Here is a 6,000-nt window from a genome sequence, read left to right on the forward strand (position 1 = left end):
CATGGGCCATAGATAGTATGGACAGGAGGGGACCTCAGTGATTTCTACCGGAGTGTTTTCTAGGTATGCTCAGTGACGTATGCAGAGGTCCAAAGGGATTAGCTAAGGCTGACTTCATATCAGCGTTCAGCCTTTCCGTTCTCCTGCTCCGTTTAGGACGGATTCGGCACATAACTGAGCCGAAAGGAGCCTACGGACCCCATAGACTATAATGGGGTCCGTTATGTTTCCGCTCAGAAGATGATTTTGGAGCGGAGACAAAAGTTGTGTGCACAGGACTTTTGTCTCTGATTCAAAAATCTTCCTCTGAGCGGAAACATAACGGACCCCATTATAGTCTATGGGGTCCGTAGGCTCCGTTTGGCTCAGTTATGTGCCGAATCCGTCCTTTCCGTTCTCCTGCTCCTATAACGGAGCAGGAGAACGGAAAGGCTAAACGCTGATGTGAACTCAGCCTAAGCTGTGATATCATCTATTTTGAATGGTGGTTCATGTGTTATCTATACAGAGGTGACATCTGTCTGTGATGTACACAGCAGGAAATCATGACCTATTAGACCTAGTGGCTGAGAAAATTGCACAATTACATTAAAAAAAATTTTTTTAAAAGAGACATGAAGCATTAAAAATAGAATCACCATAAAATCTAAAAAATATCTATTTTTAACATAAAACCATGATTTAAACCAGGCATGCTCAACCTGCGGCCCTCCAGCTGTTGCAAAACTACAACTCCCATAATTCCCGGACAGCTTACACCTATCAGCCTACAGCAGGGCATGGTGGGAGTTGTAGTTTTACAACAGCTGGAAGGCCGCAGGTTGAGCATCCCTGATAAACAATAGGCCATTTTCTAATGATACATTCCCTCTAAGAACGGTACAATGCGGCAGAATTGATCACAGGCGCATGCTGTGTCATAAATTTGGCACATTTTTAGAACATATTAAAGGGGTTGTCTTACTTCAGCAAATAGCATTTATTAGGCTACTAGCACACGAAGGTTGTTTGTTTCCGTTATTTTTTTTTTTTGCGGATAGGATGCGGACCCATTTATTTCAATGGGTCCGCATCAGTATGTCCGTTCCGTAGCCCCGCAAAAAAAATAGAACATGTCCTATTCTTGTCCGTTTTAGGCATTGTTACAATGGATCCGCAAAAAAAAAAAACGGATGGCATAAGGATAGCATCATTTTTTTTTTGCAGATCCGCAATTTGCGGACAGCAAAACACATACTTTCGTGTGCATGAATAATGAAGAGGAAATTAATACAAGGCACTTACTAATGTATTGTGATTGTCCGTATTGCTCCCTTTGCTGGCTGGATTCATTTATCTATCACATTATACAGAGCTTGTTTCCATGGTTACAGACCACCCTGCAATCCATCAGTTGTGGCCATGCTGGCACACTATAGGAAAAAGCACCAGCCTATGTGCACTCCCACGGTCTCAGACACCAGAAAGGCTGGTGCTTTTTCCTATAGTGTGCAAGCACGACCACCGCTGATGGATTGCAGGGTGCTCGTAACCATGGAAACAAGCAGACAACCCCTTTAAATACTTGCCTTTGTACCACCTGTTGGGTGGTATACTTTAGACCGTATTCTTCTTGCACACAACCATATGGATTTTGCAGTCCGCAGATAATGGATCTGCAAAATACGTCTGTGCTGCATCTGCATTTTTTGCAGACCCTTTGACCTCAATGGGTCCGTGGGTTCCGCATTTTGCAGACATTTTCTATCTTTTTGCAGAACAGATATACGGATGCAGAAAGCACATGGATGATCCCTGTGCCTTCCGCACCCGTATGTCCGTTCCACAAAATGATAGAACATGTCCTATATTTGTCTGCACTGAAATCAATCGGTCTGCAAAAAAGCGGATGTAACAGACGTATTTTGCTCATCCTCAATTTGCAAAATACATATTGTCGTGTGCATGAGGCCTAACACCAGGATATTTCAATATGACATGCAATTCTTCAGAAATCATTGGGTTAAAAGCCTATTGGCTATGCTGTGCCTTAGGGCTCATGCACACATTTTCTTTCTGTGTCCGTTTTTTTTTTTTTGTGGACCTTAGGGCTCATGCACACGACTGTATGTATTTTGTGGTCTGCAAAAAATGGATCTGCAAAAAATACTAATGTCCGTGTGCATTCCGTATTTTGCAGAACGGAACAGCTGGCCCCTAATAGAACAGTCCTATCCTTGTCTGTAATGCGGACAATAATAGGACATGTTCTATTTTTTTGCGGAACCGACATAGAGACATACGGAAACGGAATGCACACGGAGTAACTTCCCATTTTTTGCGGACCCATTGAAATTAATGGTTCCGTATACGGGGCGAAAAGAATGGAACGGACACAAAAAGAACATATGTTTGTGTGCATGAGCCCTTATGCGGAACCATTCATTTCAATGGGTCCGCAAAAAACAGAAGTTACTCTGTGTGCGTTCCGTTTCCCTATGTCCGTTCCGCAAAAAATAGAACATATCCTATTATTGTCCGCATTACGGACAAGGATAGGACTGTTCTATTAGGGGCCAGCTGTTCCGTTCTGCAAAATACAGAATGCACACGGACGTCATCCGTATTTTTTGTGGATCCGGTTTTTGTGGACCACAGAATATATACGGACATGTGCACGAGCCCTTATTGTTATATCCACGGGTCAGTTTTGTGTGATTCAGTCACGTCTGTATTGGGCCATCCGCCGGCTCTGCTATAATCTGCTACAGTCTGAAATGTTGCTCCTGATGCTACCAATAAAAAGTTGGTTTTACGATATATCTGTGTATAAGGGAAAATCGTAGAAAAAAAGTGATTTATAAAATCTTGCTACAATATTACAAGGCAAACATCTCTTTCTTCTAAGCTCAGAGAAAATTCTGTGTCAACCGTCCGTTCCCACCATACAGATGTAGCAGAGCTGATGGGGTCATTGGGTCTGCTGTCAGTCCTATGCAAAACTAGAGCATAGCCTGTAAATAGGGCATGTGTGTGTGCAGTCATGGCTCATCCCTAATGTGTAAGGGAACTCCTTTCGGAGCAGGCACACCTCCCAAAAGACCTTCACCCTTTCAATGCCAGAAGCCTTTTAAGCACAAGCAGAACTTACAGTTTAGGGGGTCTCCTTCTTTTACTATAGTCTTCTCCTCAGTCTATGGAGTATGGGATTCTTGCAGGATTGTATTTAGCTGCTGGATTTGGCAGGATCCAGACACCACATGACACGGGGGCTGCACACAGCATATACAGCTCCAGGGGTGTCTGACAGGCAGCATGAAAAGCTGGAGGTGGGGGGGAGGGAGGTGCTCATACTCACTGAGCACACTCACACCAATAGCAAGGAGCTGCGCGGGGAGACGCCTTGTGTGTGTTTGGCTTTTGACAGATGTGGAATTCATTGGACTTAAAGTTAGAGCTGAAAGAAATAAACTGTTCTCCCATGTACAGAGCCATGCTGCCCTCCTATTGGGAGGAAGTGTGCTCCCCATGCTGTACACTGCAGCAGCTCCATACACTGAACAGTCAGATGGGCCTTAAGCTCTTCTCTTCTCTACATTTTCCCATTACGGGGTCCACAGACCTCTATGCACTGGCCCCTCAGCACTGCGAAGCCCTTTTGCCGCCAGGTATTACATAAATATATTCCCCAAAAGCGATGCTCCTAGGGTAGATTGCCACATCATTTAGCATCCAGTGGAACATGGCGCAAAGCGTTCTGCAAGAGTCTTTGTGTAATCAATTCTGATTGCGGGTGGCATGCGGCGCTATTCTACTTAACACCATCACTATAATTGGGACCGGCAGAGATCTGCTGCCACATGGCAAACATTCTGAGACCACTGCCCACAGCGCTTTTTCGTCCGGCCGATTCTTCGAATATTTGCCGGATTCACTATTATAGTTTGTGGGGCCAGGCAGAGTCCGGCAATGCCGAAATGCAGAGAGATCCGGCAAAAAGGCAGTGTGAAACCAGCGTAGGACCCTATAGACCAGGGGTAGGCAACCTCCGGCACTCCAGCTGTTGTGAAACTACAACTCTCAGCATGCATGCTTGCTCTGCTCTGCTAGGAACTCACATAGAAATGAATGGAGCATGCTGGGAATGGTAGTTTCGCAGCAGCTGGAGTACCGAAGGTTGCTGATCCCTGCTATAGACGTTTGTGAGCGCTGTACTGAGGCTCCATAGAAACCAGAGCTGAAATTCAGCAGCTTCCGCGAGCCGTTAATAAACTTGTGTCTTAGTGCATGAAAAAGTACAGAATGCTCTAGGAGGTTGAAAATACTTAAAGGGGTTATCCCACTTAGCAGTTTCATACTTACCTGCTGCCACCGCGCGTTCACTTCCTGGATTCTGGCTGGGGGCGGGCTTCATCTTGATTGAAGTCTTCTCCCGGCCGGGCCGCGCGCTGGACTGAACGCGCACGCTCCCGCGCATGCGCAATGTGACTTATTTCTGGCCAGTATAGTACAGAGCCGGCGTGCGCGTTCGCAGCTCTTTACTATTCTGGCCGGGAAGAAGTCACCGTCGCGCATGCGCGGCAGCGTGCGCGTTCAGGACAGCGAGTGGCCCGGCCGGGAGAAAAGAAGAAGTCTTCTGGGCAAGCGCGACCATCGGGATTTTGCGGAAGAGCGGTGGTCGTAACCAGGGGAGACCGAGTCACAACAATAAGGTAAGTGGGGATGAATTTTCTCCTAATCGGTGGGAATTTGTTAATAAAGTATATTTACAAAAATGATCACTGTCAAATCATTAACAGATTTAACAGTGATCATTATGATGGGATAACCCCTTTAAGGGTAAGTTCACACATAGCATAAAATCAGCAGCGTTTTACAGTAACAGCAAAATGGATGAGATAGAAGCAAACCTCGTCCGCGCGCTGCATAATAATTTGACCTTCGGTGTGGAATTTCAATCCACAGCATAAATGGACATGCTGCACTGCATGGGGTGGAATCCGCGGGAACATAAATCCCGTACATGTGGCCGTACCCCGACACAGTTCTGTCAATCTACAAAGGAAGATACAATGAAATTTTCCTTAGGGCTCATGCATGCGACTGTTTCAGTTTTTACGGTCTGCAAAACATGGATACCGGCCTGCATTTTGCGCATTTCCTCTATAAAGGCTCAGGCTGGATGATACATGTGGTGCAGGGAGAGCTTTACCCTTATACCATGCTTGCTTACATGCAGAAGTTCAAACCCCTCTTGAAAGCCAGTGAGCATTACGGCTCTGTGAAACTCGACAGCTTTTTTTCGCCGAAACAACCCCATTCTGATGAAACGGATTTTCAGTCGCAGAAATTTTCTGAAACAAAATCGATGACCTGTAAAGGCCTCCTTAGGATACCTGCACAGGGGTGGAAGTTTCAAAACAGAAAATCTGTGTAGTCTTTCGTGCGGATTTCTGTGCGTTTCTTTACCAAATCAGCACCAAAAAATTGTCATGCGGCGGATTAAAAAATCCGGACAGCAGGTCAATTTCCGCACGAAAAAAATTTAACTAAAAGTGTACAAGAGATCTGTCTAATCTCATACACTTTGCTGGCACTGTATAAGGCTTCAGGCACGCGGCCGTTGCCCGGGCATGGCCATATTGTGGCCCGCAGACAGCAGGTTCACAATACACAGGCACCTACCGCGTGCACCCTGCATCACGGATGCGGACCCATTGCGGAACAGAGGCACGGAACCCCATGGAAGCACCACAGAGTGCTGTCGTGGGGTTTCTGTCTGTGCCTCCGCATGCACTACTTTTTTGCGTTGCGGACCGTCGGATGCGGATCGCGGACGCCATTCAAGTGAATTGGCCCTAGAAGCACAGGCCCGGCCCGTTCGTGTGCATGAGGCCTAACAAAGTCATATTCGCCACTTTTTTCTTCTACCCCTTCCGGTCCTGACATCAACTTGCAGTAGTGACGTTTTGTAAACGCTTTTGAGGTCATTCATCAACCTGGTGTAAAGTAGAACTGGCA

At 46.1% G+C, this 6,000-nt stretch overlaps 1 protein-coding gene across 1 annotated transcript in view; it reads right to left on the reverse strand.

Moving 5' to 3' along the window:
• The window catches only part of SLC7A2 (solute carrier family 7 member 2), a 122,674-nt gene extending 119,373 nt beyond the window's left edge, over positions 1-3,301 (reverse strand). Inside the window, exon 1 of the mRNA XM_040418786.1 lies at positions 3,131-3,301. The gene's annotated coding sequence lies outside the window, so the exon portion shown is untranslated. The remainder of the gene's footprint in view (positions 1-3,130) is intronic.
• Between the last annotated feature and the right edge of the window lie 2,699 nt (positions 3,302-6,000).

Source organism: Bufo bufo, chromosome 2, assembly GCF_905171765.1.
Source record: "Bufo bufo chromosome 2, aBufBuf1.1, whole genome shotgun sequence".
Classification (NCBI taxonomy): Eukaryota; Metazoa; Chordata; class Amphibia; order Anura; family Bufonidae; genus Bufo; species Bufo bufo.